Source organism: Cataglyphis hispanica, chromosome 2 (genome assembly GCF_021464435.1).
Source record: "Cataglyphis hispanica isolate Lineage 1 chromosome 2, ULB_Chis1_1.0, whole genome shotgun sequence".
Classification (NCBI taxonomy): Eukaryota; Metazoa; Arthropoda; class Insecta; order Hymenoptera; family Formicidae; genus Cataglyphis; species Cataglyphis hispanica.
In genome coordinates, this window is record NC_065955.1 from 7,734,921 (window position 1) to 7,757,929 (window position 23,009).

At 29.7% G+C, this 23,009-nt stretch overlaps 1 protein-coding gene and 1 non-coding gene across 3 annotated transcripts in view; both read left to right on the forward strand.

Moving 5' to 3' along the window:
• Positions 1-289: 289 nt before the first annotated feature.
• The window catches only part of LOC126858758 (protein numb), a 63,037-nt gene continuing 40,317 nt past the window's right edge, over positions 290-23,009 (forward strand). Inside the window, exons 1-2 of one of the 2 annotated variants that reach the window (XM_050609296.1) lie at positions 290-1,032; positions 19,591-19,633. The gene's annotated coding sequence lies outside the window, so the exon portion shown is untranslated. Of the gene's footprint in view, positions 1,033-18,958; positions 19,138-19,590; positions 19,634-23,009 lie in introns of those variants that run through there. The other variant, XM_050609297.1, reaches the window with a different exon arrangement.
• LOC126859190 (U1 spliceosomal RNA) lies at positions 13,121-13,283 on the forward strand. The gene has a single exon (XR_007688771.1). It is a non-coding gene; the product is annotated as a U1 spliceosomal RNA (small nuclear RNA).

The window sequence follows — 23,009 nt, forward strand, 5'->3', positions numbered from 1 at the left end:
ATAGATTTTTGATATTTAAACTTAATATTGATCGAAAGAATTTATTTATATAAAAATTAACATCTCTTTTAAACTGAATTAACTATATTCACGTTTCATTTACATTTCTTCTTCAAATATTTTCAAACATCTCTCTTCTTCCCTCCTCTCTCCCTCTCTCTCTCTCTCTCTCTCTCTGTCTCTCTTTCTTTCTCTCTTTCTAATAAAATTAATTAATCTCTTTTTTTTTTAATTTATTGTTCTTACATGAATCAATTAACACTTTATAACATAAATTTCAGAAACCGGCTCCGCTCTTGTTTCACTCTCATTCTCCTTTCTTTAAACATCCTCAAAATTCCACGTATTTCTCTTTCACGCGCAAGAAGGTAGTAGAGGGGAATTAAATGCGCCCCCGCACCGACGTGACGTTTACCGCTGATAAGAGACGGCGCGCCCGCGTGCACCCATCGTGAATGGAGGCGCATGCGTACCCCGCTCCGGTCGTTCCCGATACGCGCAGAGTCCGTGAGCGTTTACGAAAACGGGGTTCCGTCGACTCAGGGGGGGGTCTCGCCGCAAAGAGCTCTCTCTCTCGTTCCTCGTCGCCGTTTCCTCAGTGAAAATGCCGCCGCGATAGAGAGCCGCGCGCGTGCCGTGTGCTCTCCTCGAGCTCTCGTCGCATCTTCCTCCCCGTGACACGAGAGATTCGCAATCGTCTTAGATTAGAAGGAATTCATTCTTCGAGAGATAAATTCTGTCCCGCTCATTTCGATCCCACGCGATACGAGACCTCGTCTCTTTCTCCGCCGCTGTCTATCCCTCTCGGTTCCATTTCTTTCTTCTCGCGCATCGCTCTTTCTCGTTCCTCTCCCCATTTCTCTCCTTTTGCCCTTGTTCCCTATCCACACCTTCCCTTCCCACCTTCCCTTTCTTACGCACGCGGTTTGATCAAGGCCGCGAGTGTGTCACAGACCACATCGCTTTTCGCGCCCGCGGATTCTGGACGCCGCTTCCGGAGAACAGCGCTGTCAGGCGCACAGGTGCACGCAGGTGAGTTGCAAGATAAGTAGCAATTCCGACAGAAGCAGAGAGAGAGAGAGAGAGAGAGAGAGAGACGACAAAGCAACAGCTGCGATAGCACCGAAGACTCGAGAAGATACCGGCAGAAACTGGTCACGGGGAATCTCTGCGATTTCGCAAAAGTCGAAATTGCGATGCCGATCCGTGGCACACGCACGCGCTTGCGCGCGTGTGTTTTACGTCGCGCGACCCATTTACCTACGACATGCATCATCGTCGTCGGGATTGCATCCTGGCCTCCCCACGGCGCGCTGTCCTCCTCGCCGTTATCGATTCCGGTATGAACGCGCCCTGCGCCGACAGGTATCTGACTTCCCGTCTCGTTCCTCTCGCGCGAGTCTTGAATCTCGCGTGCGTATCGAAACGATATGATCGATGACATTACGCGCGCGTGTACGTAAGATTTACTTACACCTCAGTCACGCGCGAGATTGGTTCTTATCAAGATTATCTAGCCGGTTATACGGCTTTACGTCTGAGAAACATATCGGCGATTTCTGCATGTCCTTCTTCGACAAAAATGTTAACGGATAAGTTACGGTTTTTATTGCGACATAAATTTCTCTCTATTTAAGGCAATTTTTTTTTTTCGTAAAGTTGTGTCAAAAAAATGATAAACTGATTCTTTTTTCTCTTATTCGTTGCGAGATGGTCAGAATGTACTTCATAAGATTTTAGTTATTGCGACTTTTAATCACATTTATTTAGTTCAATTCTCATTTATGCTCTGTTTATTTTTTTCTGAATTTATAAATGCTTTTTGTGTTTTTTTTTGTATTATATAATATGTGTAATATATATATAAAATTTAGAAAGAGGAAAAATAATACATTTTTAGTAATATATGAAGAAATGTGCGTTATATATACTACAGATTTTTTCAAATTTAGTTTTTTTTCTAAAATGCCGGCCTGCAAAGAGATTCGGCGCTTTATATTATAAAAAAATTAAGCTTTTTCTAAAAAAAACTGAATTCACATGAAAAACTTGCAACATATATATATATATATATATATGTGTGTGTGTGTATGTATATCCTCTTAATAAATCAAACACCTTGTACGTCGTATTAAACTTAAATTTTAATTTTTCTTGCCGACGATTATTGATCGTACCGCTCGATTGAACTCTGGGAACGTGTTTACGTAAGAGAAAGCTCTTATAAACTCGAGAATTTTCCATCTTCTCTTTGATTTTTTCTGATAACAGAAAGTTTATCAGGAAAAACAATTGTGACGAATTGATGAGACAAGTTTAACAATCCCCATGAAAGATATCACATTTTTTTTGCGATACATATGTTTGTCTAATGATGCAATGGCTCTTGATATTCTCTAGCTCGTCTTTTTTCGCAAACTTTTATTTATTTAACTATAACAGAATCACGCAAAAAATTCTCTCCCGCGTCTATTTCTACAATTGTAGACTGTCTCACTCGTTGCGGTAATTATCGTTTCCGGTAACAAGCCAATTTCGTGACTGTGCACTGTGCGGTACAAAAATGTAACTGTTTCTTGACCGTATGTGGATGCTTATCCTTAAAGAAACCGAGATCACGCAGGATCAAATATCGTATACCTATTATATATATATATATATATATATATATATATATATATATATATATAATTTTCATAATTTAATAATTTATTATATTATTTTCCATAATCACATAATCTAATCACATAGCATTCTTCTATTTTACAATATTCTTGCGATATGTACAATGAATATTTTTATTAATTATTTCAAACAATACATCACGATCAATTAATGCAATCGTTTGAACGCGTTTATTAAAAAGGCAAATTACTCATAAACTGGAAACTTGAAAATGATTGATTTGTATAAAGCAATTATACTAAATGAAAACAAGTTTAAAAATAAATCACATAATAGAGCATTGATTTATTTTGCTAAGAATACGAATGTAAGACTCATTATGATTATGCCGTATCAATAATCTGATTTTAATTTTAGCATGACGTGTTTTCTTTCTCTCTCTCTCTCTCTCTCTGTGTGTGTGTGTGTGTGTGTGTGTGTGTGTGTGTTGTGTATGTATGTATGTATGTACTCTTTTCATAAATTATATTTCTATACATAAACGCAAAATTTATATTATAAAAATATTTATAAAATAAATATGAATGAATGATTTTTAATTTATTCGATTAAAATTAAATAATTGTAGTAATTGATATTAATTTAATATTTGATTCTAAAGTTAAATATATTCATATTTATTATATATTAATATACTTTTTATATTCATTTTATGTACATATATATATATATATATATATATATATATCTTCCATCTCGCGAATACGTGATATTTTAGCTATCGTATTACAAATATTTTAATTTCAAAAAAATTTATACTTGTTTCCTTTTAAAAAGACATTAAAACATTATACAATTATTTACAATACTTTATAATAAATGAAATATATTTTGTTTAAATTAAAAACGCCTCAAAATATATTCCAAAATAACAAATTATAAAATATAACATAAATTACATTAGAAAGAAATTATATATAAAATTATATATGAAAACACAATTTACTATGTGATTATTATAACTAAATCAATAACTATTGGAATACTGCTTTAATTGAAAATCGCATTGCTAATTACACATTTTCTTCATTGTGCATCAATACAAGACATATAGTTTCGTACTAACTCGTAGAGTCTGAGGTCATCCTTAATCCGCACTCTCCGCATAGTATGCAATCAACCTTCTCGGAATTCAATCCCGATGAAATGAGATTCACGAATTGTCGAGTGGAATAATGATCTTATCTATCGTCTAATGCAGTTGTCAATAGATCCGATTTTGAATGTCCTTGTACATTCTTCGCTTGTTATTAAGCTCTGAGAATAAATACTTTAAGTCTTCAAGGCGATACAGTTCTCTTCAAGAGACATCTCTTTGCAATCTTTATTTTTTTAAATTCTTTTCCTCGAATTTAAATATTAAGTTTTTATTCAGAGTCGCAGAAACTTTGCGGTCCTGACGACCTTGATCTCGAATGACTCGCATGTCGTCGCGTATCGCCGGTACACACACATTTCTCCTGTCTGGAAACCGTGTCCTGATATCAGCTTTTTTAAACCTGTTTCTCTTAAATCGAAATATCTCAGCGATTCTAATTTTCATCTTCAACCTCTTTCAAAAAAATTACAGATAAGTGCATTAAATATGCATGTGGTTATATTTATTTATCATTATTTATATATCACAATTTTAATTATGCTTGTATTAATTGAAGCTATGGCTTGTCGTGTGATTTTTCTCGATTATCTTTCGCATATTAAATTGCAAAATTGTCATCTCCAGAAACGCGTCGTCCGATAAACATCGAATGAATTTCTCTCTTCTCGATGACGTATCCTTGTCCTTCTTTCGCTGGCAATGAGAGATCCTGCGATACCGTTTCATTTTGCGATAAGGATTATTTCGCCGGATGATGTCACGTTGTCAGCATATATATCGTCACGGTGGCGGGAATCGTTTCGGCTCTCTTGTAGACTATCGATCGCAGGTAGAACTGTGCGCCGGTGCGACGATGAGCATGCGACTATGCTCGTGTGAGCACGACGAAGTCAACAAACGCACGAGATTGCACACGGAAAGTAATAGAGGGGGAACGTGTGGATACGTACCTGGCAGGACCAGGCCACCAGGTCGCACGTCAATGCGGTATTTCCCTGGACATCCGCTCTTGAAAAGTACTTTGGTTGCCGCTATTAAACTTTTCCATCTAATGAATAATATATTGCGACTTTAACGGAGATACATATGTATGTCTGACCAAGAGTTTGCAAAATACGAAGAAAAACATAATTTTATTGTATAATCTCACGTGTTGCGTGCACTTCTATTAATACACAAAAAAAAACGAAGAAAAAGATTTTATTTAATTTATATTATTTGTATGATGAAAAAATGTAATGTAATTTTATGATCATAAAATTTTGTACTAAAATAATTTATACATTTTGTTAATTTTATAAATATTTGAAAACTTATAAATATTTAAATATTTAAAAAATTTGAGTGAATTTAAAATCTTTTTATCTCATTTTTCATTCCTTGACATGTAGAACATTTGTTCTACATAACTATTAAAAAGTTTTTTTTATTTTGAAAATATATGCTAGTAAAAGAATTTGAAAACATGTTATGACAAATTTTGATGATTAAATAGAACAATAGATATTTCATCAAGCAATTTAGAACATCTTAAAGAGTAATCATGATTTTTTCTGATGTTATTTCCATGACGTAAAGCGTACAGATAATAGCTCTATGTAGAGCACCAGTAACATTGATTTCACGATTACATGCTATTCTTGCACCTTCCACTTTTCTAGGGCAACTGCATCAACGATTATTGTACATACTCTTATGCAGTTTTGAATTGTAAATTTTATTTTAATCAATATGAAACGTTTGCATCATAGATAAAGATATATTTTAATAGATATACCTGTTTAATGTTTTATATAATTTAAAAAACTTTCACTTTTACAACGTTTATAGATATTCAATCGAGACAATCTTATCTACGAAGAACAAATAAACGATTATAAATGTTAAAAAATATGAAGTATCTAGATATAGCTTATTGTTAGGTTTCTAATTACCTTACTTGACAGGATAGGATTTATTGTTATAACGAGATCTATATACTTATTATATTTATTCCAACATTTTTATTAGCTTTAACGCGTTTGTTACGTGCCTCAACTGGGAAATGATATATTTGCATGCATCACAAAAATGGAGAGTTCATACGCCTTCGTCTAAGGTGCAGTCTCGCCGTATCATTAAGCAAGATGTCCTCCCACGCGTTAAGAAAAGGCGCATGCATTAATTCCGAAGTGGCCCGATCGGTGAGGGAAAAGAAACTGGTAGCAGCGTTACGAAAGGAAGGTTCTTCGAACCTGACCGAAGATGGTAGCAAGGAAGGGCGTTATCTTACCGCCGCGTTTGCAAGTTAACAGGAGTATTATTCGCGACGTTGCTTCGCTCAAGGTTGACGTTTTATCGTGTCAGCATTCGCACGTGTTTTCTTCTGATTAAATTCCGATTAAAATTCTCTTCGAAATTCTTTTCAGGCAAACAATAGTATTATCTTGGATCACGGATAATAATTCAATAGTAATAAAAAACATCGATAAAAATTTCGAAATATGATAATTGCGTGACATAACACGCGCATGTTAGCACGTTATATGGTCTTAAAATATTATTAATTTAATTAAAAAATGGTGTTTTCACAAATTGTTCATTCATGGATTGATTTACGAGATAATTATAATTTTTTTTATCTTAGAAACAAAAAATTGCATGTGAAAGAAGATTGATTTGATTATTTTAAAATTCAACACGAGGGCTTATTGTTATGTGCATTTTTTTTATGTCCAAATATTATCGAATATTTTATTGAATTGCAGTTTATATACGTTCCCAAAACAAAGCCCGAGTTTTTTCTCCAGCGGTATCGATTATCGCGACTCGCGCTTTTGCATACGGATTAACAGCGCGTCAGCATGCGTTCTCAATGCATTTAAAGGCACGTTCCGGCACGTGGCGACCGGCACAATTATGTTCCATAACGAAGCAAACGTTCGTTACCCCACGAACAATTGGTTCGTTGTCCTAGGCGAGAGCCGAAGAGCGTGAAGCGCGCCCTCGAAGGGCTCGGCGACGCACGTCATTCTTTCAAAGAAACGAAGCTGTGAATTCAAAGGATTAAATTGCGGGATTGAATCGCCGAAGCTGCTAATCATATTTGTTTCAAACAACATACCTAGATTAAAATATGCCTATATATAGTTTTCTGCCTGTCCAACTCTGTAATATTTTCTTTATATTTGTACTGATAGTCTTGGATTCTATGAACCTCATTCTATGAAATATGAACGTCAGAAAACTATAAAAAGTGTTTATTATTTTATTTCTCAGATATGAATGTTATCTTTAAATTTGTTCTATTTACGATTTATTTGCATTTCTTTTATAAGCAAATATTAATACAGAGAACTGTAAGATTAATTTTCATGTAATTTAATAATTATGGAGTGAAAGAAAAAATACAACTATATTAATATTTTAAATGTTGTTTATGATAAAGTAATTAAGTTTTTCTATGATAAGATAATTTTTGCATAGAGTTATTTTAGCCGTGAAGCTTATGATACTTTTACGTCTATCCACGGTTGTGTTCACCTATTGTTCCGCCTGATTATCGGCCTGACACTCGATGGACGTGACTTTTACCGGCGAGCTAAAGCGCGGGCAGAGTAAAAATGTCTCAACAGAATGAAAGGAAATTTTTAAATGAAACAGAGCATGATGGCAAGTGGTTGGCGTCATTTTACGATGTTCCATATGAAATCACTATACGCTTGGCTGAAGCCCTGCCTTCTGGTATCTCAAGTTTACATTTATTCTTGGGCACTCCTTTTGCCGGTAATCTATGTCCGAATATCATCAGCCGACAATCGAAGCCGCTTTGTATTCGATAATTATGATCATTATAGACTTTGATAACTACCGTCAGCATTATTAAGTGCTTTGTTCGTATTAATAGCCAATATTTTTTTAATCATTTACGGCAGTTGAGTAAATAACGATAATTGTCCCAAAATTAAGAAATGTAATTTTTAATCTATTATTTGTTCCAAACGATTATCGAAAAGCTTAAGTATTTCTTTAAACAAAATGATTCTTGTTAAAAAAAAAATTTTTGTATATATTTATGGTACTCGCGGAAAATGTGTGCTGCGTAATTATAAAATTGATTTTTCTTTAACGTGGAACATCTTATCTCGTTTATATCTTATTCATTTATTTTGTTATCAGTTCGTTATCTTAACGCAATGTCACGTTTTGCGTCGCTCCCAGAAATTTCTAAAAAGACATAAGATCTTGACGATATTATATATCTTCAGAGAGAAAGCTGAGAAAATATTTAGTTGCGGTTTTAATTATGTATATCAGTTTAATTTATGAGAAGATTGGTATCAGTTATACAATCTAACAAAGGAGGAGGAAAATATAAAAAAAGAAAGAAAGCTTTATGTAATGTAATTATATTATTAACATTTTTCTCTGCGAGATATTTTTGCAAAATATAATAAACTCCTCTTTCAGAAGTAGAATTCTATGTTTGAATTGAATAAATTAAACACGACGAATATTCTGAACTTTTTTTTTGCTCCGAATTTCTATTGTTGATAGGGTTAATTGTTTCAACATTTCTCCATTTTGCTCAGCGAAAAAAAATCTGACTAGTAGTTAGTTTTAGCTGAATTAACAGATTTTTTTACATGAGTTATTTGTACGGTTTGCAACGTTGATATGATAAATGGAGAGCAGGATGCAATAGTACTCTTTGCACCGACCTTCCTTCTTCGAAACGGTACATCAGAGCGATAGGTATACTCGGCTGTGAGATAATTTCAAAGCCATGTTGACTGCGACGCAACACGATGCGGTATATATGTATCTCCGTTTACACGTGACATTTATTTACGCGATCGTGCTTCCTATATACATATTATACCTTGTCAAAAGATACTGGTATCCGGCGGCGCGTTGAATTGCAGGCGACACACAATCAAGCAGTATCGGAGTTTCAGTGCATCGATTCTCGAAACCCGTTAACTCTTCCCATAATACGTGAAACACTGAAGATATATAAAGTTAAATCAAATTTTTTTTTACAATCTTTAATGAAACTATAATAATTTTGTTATTACGGTTATATAGTTGCACATAAAGTGTGTCTTAATTAATTCTTTAACTAACTCTGCAAATATTAAAAAACGATTGATGTGTATGTGACATACGATATTGCGGGGCACGATTAGGATGAGAATGTCGCGTGCTTTCGATGCGAATCTCTACATGTCAGACGCGCATTGCGCGTTGTGATCAGCAATGCTTATCGCAAATTTTGACCGGCTTTTTTTTCACGGGAGTATATATATATGGCACACCCTTTGTCATCCGAGTATTGCGAAAAATAACGTGGGCTTCTTTCTCCATATCTCAATATACTCTCAATACGTCGTTCGTTCATGTGTTTACGTAACGAAAACCGTTCTCACATTGCCGTCTGATCGTAAGAGCGTGACGGTAACCGAGCTACGTGGGTGACCGTAGTCTGCCCCTTTCCCTTTCCTGGATAGCCACGAACATTTCATCAAATTGTCGATAAATCAATATCCCGTATGGACTAATATAGAGCGCGTAACACAAACTGTTAACATTTTTTATTCTAATTACGAATATTTTTCTGCAAAACTTTTGAATGCGCGAAATGCTTGATAATGAAAAGATGCAGCCTTCCGCCGTATCTCAACATATCGGATTCTTTAATGTTGACACGGCTTAACATTATGCATTCTACGAATCAAAATCAAATTATTTGAGATTTACTCTGTGATAAGAAGACGATGAAAAATACATTTGGCAATATAAATTGTATAATTAAAGAATAACGTTCGTGACGTGATATATTAATCTTAAACACAATAAGTTATAAGAGAAAATTGAGTGAAGATGAAGATGAAATTAAATGAAAACGAAACGATAAAAACACAAAGAGAAAAAGAGAGAGAAGAAAAAAGGTATTTTCAAAATTACTTATATTATACATTCCCAAAAAAAAAAAACACATACAAATTTATAAAGTGATAATAAATTCATAATTATTATATAATTACTGAAAAAATATATGAAATAAGAAAAACTATTAATATGATATACTGAAACTTAAACTAGAAAATTCTCTTGCGAATGAAGCGAACATAAATGTGCATCGATACATGCATTTAGAATGCATTTAAATATTATTTTATATATCGCTCTGGTCATACAAACTCGAAAATGGAAACGCGAATCGAGTTTTTAATCCGCAATATCGATCTGATAATACGACGAAGTAGGATTTAGTACCATAGATTTACATACAAAAGTACGTGTATATACATACACGGCGTTCCAATAGAGATACTGTGTACTTCATAACTCACAATGCGAATTTATGACACATAGAATGAAATTAAATGAAAACGGAGCGATAAAAGTGCGTTTGTTGTTACATATATTTCATAGAGAAAGAAGATAATTAAGTAATAATTTCAATAATTTGGCGGTGGTAGACATTTCATATATTTTTTTTAATTTTTATGTTTTCTCTTGGAGACACTTTATGTGTAAACATGTAATATACATTAACTAATTCTAATACAAGAAATTGGATGTATAGAAATTATAAACTTTTCTCTCTTCTCTCTCTCTCTCTCTCTTTCTCTCTCTCTCTCTCTCTCTTCCTTTTTGTTATTCTATAATATATTTATATATTCTTTATATTTCATATATCAGGAAATATCATTTTTATATCAAGAAGTGCAATATTTGTTTAAATAATTCAAAAAAAGATTTGAAGTAAACATATAAATGTGTACACACATATTTTTTTTTATGTAATACATTTTACAGCTTGTGAATTATTCCGCATCCGTTCTCTCTAAAATGAATACCATTTTACTATAGCGTAAATATGTTCTGCAAAGCACTGACCTTGTTGGCTCTTGATCCGCTGTTACGCAAATGCGTTGTGTCTGTTACATAATAAAGATACTCGCCGCGAGGCAAAAATATAATGGAGACACCTCGCCACCTTCGACTCGAATGTCTAAACCGATCCATTATAATATATCTCAAGGTCATACTCGTGCACGAAATCGCGTTATTCAATTCGCGGGTATAATCATGTTTCGTTACTTTCGTTGAGTGCACGCGAGCCGTGAATTATCGCAGTTATTTCCCCGTTTTCCTTTCTTCCAATATGACCATGCGACCGATTGATAAATACCTTTGAATTGTTTTGACCTACGTGATTCGCGTTAGACGACCCCATTTTCGTGTGTTTTTTAAATTGTTTGTATTTATAGTATCAATTTAAAAGATAAGCTTTCCCTTGATCACTATCAATATAAAGATTAGGCTTATATTGTCATCATGCACAAATGTTAAGTATTGTTTCGCGTCATTATTAAATATTTTGATTTATATCAAGATATTCAAAAATTTTAAATTGTGCCTTTATTATTACTTAGTAATTCTTTATTATTACTTATATTTTTTAAATTATTTAAATATCGTGTATATTCTTTTTTTTTTAATTTTAACGAAAAATATAGTTTATTTTTATTTTAATAAAGAAATAACATTTATTGTATTGTAAGCGATACATTTTCAAAAAATACTTTCTTCTTTCAATTTTTTTTCTGCAATTTTTCGACCAAGTTTTCTTTACACGAAGGTCGAGAAAATCCAATCCAGACTGCCGAGTGAAATTGCGATGGTTGAAACTACAATCGAGGCGTCTGCCATCGCGATGTCAAATGAAAACTGGAGAAGCTTTCTCGAGAGAATTCGATCCTCGTCGATATCGTCTCGGTCTATCGAAGACTCATCCTTAAGCAGTTATATGACATATTGATTGTTGTATGACGTATTGATAATTTCTCGGTTGAATTCACTCTTGTTAGGTCAACATTTTCAAAATATGAAAAAGTTATTAGAGTTCTAGATTGTGTGTGTATACGCGCAGAAATGTTGAACTTATCTTCTTACGTTAATAAGAATTATCATCATAAATAATACGCCATTTAATCTATGTTACTGTATGACTGAATTATTGCACACAAAACTCTCTAAACGAATCGTAAATAGTAATCTTTGTACGCGCTTCATTAACGATAATCAATTTAAAAATTACTTTGCTTTTTCTTAGAATAAGATCAAATTTATATAAAATACGATGCAAAAGAAAGAAGGATTTCACTCTTCATGTTTGTCGTACTTTGAGATAAGATGCAAATAAATTCTAGTTGATATAAAAAGTATGGTAACTCCATAAGTATTTATAGCACATCCAATACGTTACATCTTTATTTTCTCCTCACTGTATCCTCCTGCGTCGCAACTTTCAACTTCATTTATTTACTTTTATTTATTGTTGGTTATTTATTTATTTGGCTCAAATATATAGAACCAGCTATAGAATAATCTTATTCACGAGCGCTCAATATTTATATATTTCATGAAGAATTCGGTATTTTTTAAATCGCATGATGTGAACTTTGAGAATAAATCGTTCATCATGATATTATGAAAATCGTGCCACAAATAAAATTTTGAAAAATATAACAGGAAAATTATTTCTTTTAAAGAACTGGAAAGAGAAACATGTATAACTGTTTTACGTCATTGTAAGTTATCTACGAAAATTATAAAAAACGAAGAACTCTTCAGATATAGCGTTGTCGTGTAAAGATATATCAAGCACATATATAAATTAAACAATGTAGATAAAATTAGCTTGTCTCTCTAGCGATATACTTAGTTAATTTAAAGAACTATATTTATTTAATTTAAAAAATTGAGACTTGTAAGAGATTCTTCTCTTTTCTAGAAAAGAACAAGTTTAAGCTAACGAAATTAATTATACTCTCTTTCTGTGACTATTACATCAAAAATTAATAGATTTATATATTCTCTTCAAGATTTTTTGAAGATTATATATTTCTATTATTGGAGATTATATATTTCTATATACATATATTTCCATTATTTGAAAATTATATATCTCTATAATCTCTTTCTATGATGTACATATAATGTATACAGGAGAATTTTAATTGTGATAAATATGTAAATCGAATTAAAACACATTTTATCACTCTTATCAATATCGTAAATTTGGTAAAATGCATATTATATGCTTTTTCGATACTTTTATATGGTTTGATAATCTCCAATTATTTATGTAGGAAATAACAGTTCTTTTCATAAAACATCATTGATCACGGCTGAATCGTTGCTATGCAACTTTTTTTGTTTATCCCAAGGCGATAATAATATATCGTTTCACGGCCGCTAGAGGACGTCGATTATTGATACGTTTCTCATATGTAAAAACAATCACGAAGTCAATTAAAACCGAATCCCGAGGGCATTTCTCTATAACTTACTTGGCGCGGAGGATACCGTGATCATGAAGGCGGTTCCTCCTGGGCGAGGCCTTGCCATTGCACCGAGGTGAGGCTGACCCTTGCGAATACTCCTAACGTGGGTATGTCGAGCGCACAATTTTTGGTAGTCGGGATCTGCGTACGCGCTGTCCCGGATACACAAAATCAAAAAATAAAATTAATTCACTTTATTTTATTTTTTTTTAATATAACTATTTTATTATTTTGTAATCTTCTTAATATTATTTGCTTGTGAAAATATTGAAATTTGCTTTTCAAGATTTGAGAGAGAAAGAAAGATTCTACGGTGAAATAAATAGCTCATTATATTATTTTTTTTTTATATTTGTAAGAAAATACGAACGACTATTTAAATATTAATCCAGTATATAATTGGAATTATATTATAATATATATCACATAATATTTGCTTTTAAAAAATGAAGAAGAAAGTAAAAATTCGATACGATACAGCATTATCGTATTGGAAACAAAGAGTTGTATTTTTGATACGAGAGCTAGTTTGTGATTTTGTATACATTGTATATCTCTAGAGAATCAAGATGGATGAAACCAGAGGGAATTTAAAAATAAAGTTGATATAACATATTGTGATAATGTGTCTTTCTCTTAATCATCTTATATATAATTACAATTTAATAATAAATTGTAATTTATAAAATATTCAATTTATCAAATTTATTTAATTTATTTCATGGGTGCTTAATGAAAATTTTATTAAAAGATTAATTAGAGAAAGAAAAAGAAAGAGAAGACAACAAGACAAGAAACAGAATACATATTTTACTATTTATATTTATAAATTTCTGGAACTGACTGTTTTATTTTAAATTTCAATTTTTTTATTAAGCTGTTAATAAATATTTTCATATTCGCATAAATGTCAATTATATATATATATTTTTAAATACTTTTAAAGTACTGATGAGAGATAGAGAGAATCATTTATTCCCTAAAATACTAGCACATCATAAATTTCGTGAGTAATTTGTCGAGAAAATAATATGGGATTTAAATGGACGTACATATAATACTACGATAATAATACGAAACAGCGAAATTATTCTAGGTATGACAATGACGTGACATATTTCATGCCGACATTTTTTCAGTTTTATGACAAAAGATTTCTGACAAAATTTCTGACAGATAAGATCAGTATAACAATGAGATGAGCAGAAAGCGTGAACGCATTACAATGAATCATTTGAATTGTACCGAAATTACAGTTAAATTGCAGTTAATTTTCTTCAGAGATTGAAATATGCATATATACATTGGACATTGCTTTTATCTCTTGGCTTTTCAATTTCGCGAGATTTTCATGCTTGAAACATTGGCGACGAATGCTTGCTTGTTTGTTTTACTTTATAATTTACAAACGATACATTGCGCCTCTGGCTTTCTCGCATCATTCATGCATATTCGTCAAAAGCGATATATTATGCGAAAGTATTATGTTCTTTTATATATATTATACATTTATTGAGCACACATAATCGCGAAATAAATTTCGAAGCATGCATTTAAAAACGCGCGAATATTTCAATCTGAATGGAAGAAAAGAAAGATTTCAAAGGATTGGAATCTTTCCAATTTTTTGAATCTTGAAAAATTATATTTTTTATTATAGATCTTGCCATAATATTTACATTTTTTTAGCACAAAGTACGTAGGGACAATCGCCAGAAATTTTGAATTATGTATATACACATGTGTATACATATGCAAGTGCGTACAAATATTTCGAAACATGGAGTTCTTCCGAATTCTAAATCTTGAAAAATTATTTCGAGATACAATGGATTTATAAAATATACTATATTTATAATATTCTTATTAATCTAAATTTTTGATTTTTTTTTAATATAATAATAATTAATTGGAGATAATATAAAATCTCAGAGAACAAGATATAGAAGCAATTTATAAAAACACAAAAACTTTTAAATAACGCAGAAATTTATTGCTGATATTATATAGACCTATTGCCTCAAGATATAAAATAAAAATTTAACAATCATTCACCAATACAATGGTAGAGCTGCAATATACGTTGATTTAAAAAATAGAAATATATTTCAATTAAAGCAATGTAAAATAATTCAATAAAATGTACAATAATTCAAAAAAATTATTATTGTCCAAAATTGAAAAGTTATCACTTGTCTTCTATATGATTTAATAAAAATTTAATGAAAAATCTATGGAGAACAATAAGGTTATAATTTCTTAAAAAATTATTATTATAATTAATTATATTTAGAATTAGATTTATTATATATATATATATATATATATATATATATAATATTTTTACAAACATTTTATTAAATAGTTTCAAAATTTTAAATTTTAAAATAAAATCTAGAATATTTTATGTGTGCATGTTGTGTTATATAAAAATTATAAAATAAATTATTACTGTAAAGATAATGAAGCGAGTAATCTTAGGAATATAATAAATTACAAATAATAAATTTTAAATAAATAATAAATTAAATGTATATAATAAATTGCTTACCTTACAGTAGCTCTGCCGTCGCGTTACACCTCTCCAAGTCTTCTCGTCCTATCTTGCTTGCTGCTTCTTCAGAGCACATATATTGATTCACAAAAAAACATTATTGCTCTTGCATTAACTATTAAAATACGACAACAATACGGCGCTCTATTATATTGCGATAACAAAATAATATGAAACTATGATTTGTAAAATCGATCAAAATTTACGCGCTACTCGCTGCAACAATACTACTTCTCTTATTAATTATTGGAGTACACGCTTTTATTTTAAAATAATTACTATCTTAATTATTATAACATAAATGTGAATAAATGCACGAGTTAAAATTGAAAATAAATACACGCGGAATAAAATATTCGAAAATATATCATCGCTTTGCTGACTGTTTGCATAATAAATATTGATCGAATGAATTTCGCGAAATACACATTTTTGATAAATTACGACAATGTAGAAACGCCGAATTCACGGTGAGCGATTGACAAATATGAGATTAATAACTGTACTTGTTAAAATTAAAATGCGTTGCGATATCGCTCGATCAAAGTTCTGTACACGCGGATGCTTTGTTAAAACGATCGAAAAATTCAAAAATGATGTTGACAATCTGATTTTGATACCGCGCGATACTATTTGAATCCAAATAACAATTAATTAAAAGACGTGATGTATTACAAAATTTAAAATTAAGAGTATTGCATGCGGGATACATCTGCGAACATATAAATTTCGTGAAATAATTCGCGAAATAATCGTGAATAATATTATTAATAAATAGCCGATGTATCGTTCTTTATTATTTAAATTATTTGAGAACTTATGTACTATTCCGTGTTCTTTTTGATCGAAAATAGATATAAATTATATTTAAATCTACAAAATATTTAAAGCGCAATGCAAGATATAATTAAATTTAAGAAAGAAAGAAATAATTATTATTTTAAATATACTAAAGTTAAAAATAATAATTTCCTATCGCACGCGTACGGATATTGTTTCGAAAAATAATAATGAAAATCAATCGCGTGGATTAACAGCTAATTGTAACAGTCATAAAAAAATGGTTAGATCTTCTATCACTTATCGTGATCATATTTTGAGAGATAACACGATACAGGAGCCGCTTGCGCCGTTACTTTCTTGTTCGGGCCAAGTGTCATGACAAGGCCACATCATGCCACGGTATGTAAACAATAGCGCGCTAGGCACTGTAAGAAACAAATATCGCATATCGTGCGATAATCAAGAAAATATAAGACATATAATAATTACAAAATGTTGTTAAAATGAAGATTAATGTATTTCTTAAATTTGTAATATTTTAAACATCAAATAAATAGAATTGGAGACTATTCAGAGAGTTAAAATATTGCAAAATAACATATTACTTAAAAATATTGTAATTCATATTTTTTTAAATTAAGACAAAGACTTCTGGACATTAATAATCTCTGCAAGAATTAAAAGACAAAGACTTAAATTTTTATATTCAATCGCACGATAAAAATTGCAATGATAATTTAAAATTACTTATATAAAAATGTTACATATCATGTCAATATGCATATTTAAAACTTCCCACATAATCTAAATCTATTTATATCCATTTATTCTAGAGATTTATTTAAGAATGTATCGCGCGTACGATATTAAATTTTAATTTCATATTTTTGAACTAAATATTATATATAATCTAGTCATTAATTCGACTTAAATATCACGCAGCATCAAGACAGGCTGTCATTCTCAAGTTTTTCGAATATTAACAGGATATCACGGAAATAGGATAAATTAATTCTGATCAATTAATAATGATGAAGCAGCATCGCATTTAATTAATAAATATTGTCATTATTAATTTCGCGTTTTATCAACTACTCATAAATTTGACATCGTTGTTTGTAAATTATCGTAATTTGTCAAAACGCGTATTTTGTGAAATTTATTTGATTAAAATCTATCATGCGATTAGTTGGCAAATTTAACTATATTTTTGTTAATATTGTATAATCTCCGTCAATATTTATCTTTTATTTTAAATTATATATTTATATTATATATATTTAATTATTTATTATATATTTATTCACATACGTTTTCACAAAGATATAATACAATTGCCCTAAAAGTGTATAATATTTTATGAGCAATAAAAATAACATAACTGCAATTAATGTAAAATGTTCCACATAATTTTCAAGTTGTTCTCTTTTGTTGCAATATACATATATACATATAACAAAGTATACATCGTACGTGAGATCGGGAGTGTCATATAAAATGCCACGCGTTTGTCATATCTTGTTGATTAATACGCGCGTAATTAATGTGTTTTCGCGAGTATGAGTATCATGTGAATCCTTTAAACATGCAGCAAAAGATGAATAAAAGAGGAAGATTAGGCTCGAAGAGGCATTAGATGTCAGCAGAGCAACCATGAGAAATAAACAATTCATAACTTATTTATTATTTATCTTTCTTACGAAATTAATTTTGCTTATTTATTTTTGCGGTAGTGATTTATTTTATATCCGCGTGTAATATTATTCGTACAAAATATTTGATACATATTTTTAATATAAATTTTAAAAAATTTTTTTAAAATTTAAATATTTTGTTGTATTTTGAGGGATAAAAACTGAATTTGCTCGAAAAAATTATGATCTTATTTTTTAAATAATTGTGAGTGCAATTATTACAAATTGCTATAAAATCTAAAGCAAAAAAAATTTATGTCGATAAAAAATAAAGCAAAGAATCTTTATTCAGAAGAATGGTGGTCTACACGTTAAACATTTATCTATTTAACAATATTTAAAGTTATTACTTTTGTGCGTGAAATTCACGGAATTATCGCATTATCGATGCTATATATATTACTTTAAATAATACGAACACTTTACTCAATATCTTTCTCGGCATTCTCGATACTACACGCTTATATGTAGGCAATATTTATTCTCGAACTAATATCTTGGTAATTTTATCAATATTTACTTTGATGATGCCTTGAGCTCTCTCTATAATCGCGCGGAATTCACTTACGATGAAACTGTCCCACATTTGCGCCGACGCGATGTATTATACATATTTTGATGTACATATTTTTAAAACTTTACTACAATATGATAGTTGCCCGATATTTTCTTGGCACTCCCGCTGCTACAGTTATTTATTTACATACATTGCTTCTCTCTATCTCTCTTTTTTTCTTTTTCCACAAGTGGAACGTATCCTAGAACGTCCGATCTGATTTCAAAATTCTTAGTTTATACTACACAAATCAAAAACGGCTATTGTGACAATCCTAATGGAATTAGAAGTTATGTATTCAGTGATCTCCATGATTCTCGCGTCTATAGTTGAATAGCTTTATTATTTTATATTGTTCTAGTATTATATGTAGTTTTGTGTAGGGCATCGAGATGATTGTGGTGCAGATATAATCGCGATCGAGCAACGTGAGTATCGAAAAGTCGTCAATAGAATATATCAGTATATATTGTCATAATTAATATTACAAATTATTATTATATATAGTCATAATTATATTGCGTACATAAGAATACTTGTCTCATCACATCTAAATTATTATAATTTAGATTAGATAAAATAAATATCACCTGATTAGTGTAAACAATATATATATATATATAATATTTCAACAATGCTTAAGATTTATAAATATTTATGTTATATCTATACCTTTTTTTATACGTATATCAAATTTTTTAACATTTTATAAACACTTATATATACATAAATAAAATATTTTTTTTTAATATTATGCAATTTTTTTATTAAATACTTATTCGAAAGATGATTTAAAAATTTTTAGTTCTGTACAATAATTATTTTTTGGCATATCAATAATTTTAAAATTACTATAATTTAAATATATTTGTCTTTTACAGATCAACGTAGTGCATTACAACTTCGTTGTTGCGCACCGAACCGGTGAGTCTTTAATTTTTTATTTTGATCTCTTGAGATAATGAATCTATAATATCAAATATGTATTTAAAGTAGAGAAAAGTAAAATATTATTATATTTGTAAATATCTCTATAACTTTATTAAATTATTTGATATTTCAGTTTATTATTTATTTTTGTAATTATTATTGTACTAAAAAAAAATTTAATTTTAAATAAATAAGAATGTATCTCACAGATTTATTATTTCGAAATAATTTTATTAAAAATCAGGATCCGGAGAGATCTTGCACACATATATATACATGATTAAAAAATTCTGAGAATTATTTCTGCGTTATGTGACACAAAATGCAAATATTATAGCACTCTTTGAAACATTAAAATTAATAACAGAGATATCTACCACAGAAAAGTATAATTTATTAAGAATTGAAGTTTGAAAAAGGTTTTCATTTATGGAAATATTCACGAGTGCTTAAATGTATTTAAAAGGTCGATGTCCCTTGCGTTTTATGCTAAAATATTTTGATTTGGGCATTTATCAAGAATTTTCTTTAATTAAAATATATATTTATATATATATTTTTTATTTTTTATTTTTAATTCTGTTTAAAGGAATTGACTGATTGAACTTGAATTATACAATTATTATTAAAGATAACATAATAAAAGAATATTTTTATACAATCAAGAGAAACGTAATAGAAAACGTAATAAAAAAAACTATACTTCTAATTGGAAAATAATCATGTGTATCAGATTTTACAATTTTAATTCATGAACTCAGCACTCTATTAACACTTGTATCTATTGGATCTATTTTCTTCTAACACTTGCTGACCAATTCGCCGTAACGCAGTATTGATTTTCGGAGCGGGTGGATACTGTGAGATTGTCGAGGAAGGATAACGTAGTAGAGCGACTCCTTCTGATACTTTTTTTTATCGTTCTCTCATCTTGCCATTATCCTTTGATCGTAACACAAGACACGCGTTCTTACCTGATCGTTGATGAAACTCGTCAGAAGATCCTAGACGCGCGTTGTTCAATCTCATCCTATTTTGTTTTATGTGATGGAGAAATTCTCATTTTTCTCTAGAAAATGTATAGCAACAAATTTCTTCTTATCCTCCAATTATCTTTGTTTAATTTTTAAAATCCATGTTAAATGTTTGTGGATGATTTTTTCAAATCAAAATTTTTGGTTGTATATATGATTCTGAATTTTGATATTTTATCTTTTATTTAATATATTGATATTTTTTAAGTTTTTTTTTAAAGATATATGTATATATATATTTCTCAAAATATTTATTATTTAACACATGTTCTAAAGGAAACATCTCTTAAAAATTTAAATGTGCGTTACTATAAAAAGAATTTTATATAAAATATAAATTTTAATTAAAATTGTTATAGTATTTACGTATATATAATTACATATATAATTACATGTATATATATATAAAACTAATATTTCTACGAGTACATCGTGTGTTAATTGAAACTATCTTTGAATTTTATAAAGCATCAATTCTTTCTGCGAATATGCTAAAACTATAAATTAAGATCGTTGAATGATTATATAAATGGAAATTTAGTTGCTAAATTCGAGAAACGATTTGTTTCTGTCGGAGCAAGTCATTAATCTTCTTAGTCGCGACGGTTTTCTAATGCTAATTTCACTCGTACATACTATATATATAATGAATAATTTCTATTTAATAAGAGAGTCACACGAAAGAATTGTTACAATAATTTTACAATATTGAAATAATACTATTTACAATACGAAGAACTGAAAAGTTATTATATCTTATATTTTATGATCTATTTTTGTGTAACTAAATGGGTTAATGGATTGTTCGTATAAAGCGAGCGTGTAAACTGTTACGTTCTTTATCAGTTTTACGTCGGCTTCACAATCATATCTTGTGGTTTGCATGAATTTTTGCGGTTTTATCCTCGTTTACGACAGTTCCTAGTAATACTAAACTGTCGTGCATATACGGAATATATGGATACTTTGTTTTAATATTCATCGCAGTGCATATGCGCATAAAAGAAATGAAATTAAAATATTTTATAGCGATCTATAATCACAATTTTATTATTTGTGCATTTATTAAACTAAATATTAATTAAACTAAATGTAATTTATTATGAATTAAATCTGAGAGAATAATTACAAATTTCTTCAAGCTATATATGTGATGTATGAATAATATCAATAAATTCCATTTTATTTGGATGCATATTGCTTCACTTTTTAAAAACATAATTCTTCGAAATACATTTATCTATATTTCAAGATGATATTACAATATTATCTATTTGCTCGTTTAGAATCAATTCATGCAAATTTTAATAATAGAATTTTGTCATAATGGTAAAAATACTAGTTGTGAGATAGTAATGTATAATTAAAAAAAAAATTATTTTTTTATTCATCTCCATTTTAATACACATTAATATTTTTACATCGAAAACGTAACAAGTTTTCCTAATAATTTTATTTTAAGAAGAATGTTTGTGCAAACAAACTTGTAAAAAATGAAACTATATGTAATTTCCTTATATCTGCGTCATCAGTATTTTTTTTATTCATTTATTCTTTACATGTATGTATCTTGTACACTCTATATATGTAATTTTTGCAATCGTATATACATTTTATATAAACTAAAGAAAATTGGGACCTCTTATTGTTTTATCAATTGAAAAAAAAGAAAAATGTTGATATACAAATTTTGGAGGACTAAAAAATTTTTAGCTGCATCGTGTAAGATGCTCGTTTAAGATGACATTGTTTTCATAAATTCAAAACATTTTTTAAATAATTATTGGCCAGTCTTAAAAGAACGAGTGCAGCAATTTGGAGACATTAATTTAAATAAAAATATAGATATATATTTTTACTCACATTAATTATTTAGTTTTCTCTTTTTTTAAGATTTTATCTGTATACAATAAATTTCTACATTTATTTTAAATAAGAACAAAACTTTGATATTATTAACATAGGTATCCAACAGTTTTTTAAGTAAATTATAATATTTCTTTAAATGAAAAATGTGCTAAAGTTTTATTTAATTAAAAGAAATAATTATATATAAAAAAAGAGAGACAAAGAGAATTAAAAATATTTATTTCGTGATATGTTGCAATATCTACAAAAAGAGGAAAATGCGAAAGAAAACTTTATTTATTATCAAAATAAAGAATAATTTTTTATGGAACGATGAATTTCCAGTATCTTATGAAAGCGTTACAAAAGCAGACAAGACATAGGCGCAGTAATTCCTTCTATACACGGTGTAAGTTGGTTTGATCTCAGTCAGGCGTTGTCAATAATGAAGATACGATTCGAACAAAAGATTAGTCAACTTTAGTCAC